This window comes from Bison bison, unplaced genomic scaffold, assembly GCF_000754665.1.
Source record: "Bison bison bison isolate TAMUID 2011002044 unplaced genomic scaffold, Bison_UMD1.0 scf7180017854272, whole genome shotgun sequence".
NCBI lineage: Eukaryota > Metazoa > Chordata > Mammalia > Artiodactyla > Bovidae > Bison > Bison bison.
Window position 1 is genome coordinate 4,430 of NW_011484845.1, and position 1,358 is coordinate 5,787.

Genomic DNA, 1,358 nt, shown 5'->3' on the forward strand with positions numbered 1-1,358 from the left:
AGAAATAATTGTAGCTCATCCTGACCATCAAAAAAATGTAAAATGCAACATACAATTTATTTGAAACATAATCATATATTTATTTAAAATAAAGGTAAACTAGCATCAGAAATATGTAAGAAAATTATTAGGCATAATATGAACATAAACATATTTATTTGAGTTATACACAGCTTGACTTTAATTCAAGTGATTTTTCAGTCCTATTGGACTTCTGAATTATATTGAGGGAGAAAGCAGTTTCATAGTTATCAAACTTCTGACTGTCTCTTTCACACCTTTATTCCTAAGGCTATAGATAAGGGGGTTCAGCATAGGAATCATGACAGTAAAAAACACAGTGGCTACTCTGACGAGGAGCCATGAGCTTTTGGAGTTGGGTACACAATGAAGGAACAGAACAGCCCCATGGAAAATGGTGATGGCGGTCAGGTGGGAGGCACAGGTGGAGACGGCTTTTCGGAGTCCAGCAGCTGAAGGCATCTTGATGATTGTGACAACTGTGAAAACGTAGGAGATGAAGATAATCAGGAGGCTACATACACCTCATTGAGTGTAGAAATGAAACACGTCAGTTGACTGAAATGGGTGTCAGAACAGGAAGCAGAGATGATGGCAGAATACTCACAGCCAAAGTGATGTATGACATAGAACGGCAGAAGGACAGCTCCAAAAGAGAACATGTGATTGTCAAGGAACACATTCCACCCCACGTGTAAGTCCCAGCAACCAGGAGGCTGCAGAGCTTAGGAGACACAGCAGCTGTGTAGAGCAGGGGTTACAAACAGCCACAAACCGGTCATAGGCCGTCGCTGCTAGCATGGACATCTCTGTAATCACAAATGCACAGCCAAAGAAAAACTGTGCCATGCATCCTTTGAAAGAGATAACTCTGTCTTCCAGTACCAAGATATCTAGGAGTTTGGGTGTAAATACACTGGAAGAACAAATATCCAAAAAGGATAGATGGCTAAGAAAAAAGTACATGGGTGTGTGGAGTTTGAGACTTGTCCTTATGATCACTATTACGCCAAGGTTCTCCACCAGAGTGACTGTGTAAATGGTCAAGAACACCAGGAAAAGGGGTGCCAGGAGGTGCGGGTATTCTGAGAAGCCCAAGAGGATGAACATGATTACAGAGCTCTGATTTCCTTCACTCAGAACCACGGATCTTGATTTAAAAGATAAAAATAAAGAAGAATTAAAATTGAGCAATGAAACACGAGAAGGTGGAGTGAAAGAAGCTCAAGATTGCTCAACCTAAGCTAGTGAAGCAGTGTGATCAGTGTACACCCAGGAATGTTCTGAAGTGTCAGCTGAAGTCTTTGCTCGACAACTTGAGTAAATTTGATTATGGG

At 41.2% G+C, this 1,358-nt stretch overlaps 1 pseudogene; it reads right to left on the minus strand.

Annotated features, from left to right (window-relative positions):
- Positions 1-219: 219 nt before the first annotated feature.
- On the minus strand, positions 220-1,131 carry LOC105000479 (annotated as a pseudogene).
- Between the last annotated feature and the right edge of the window lie 227 nt (positions 1,132-1,358).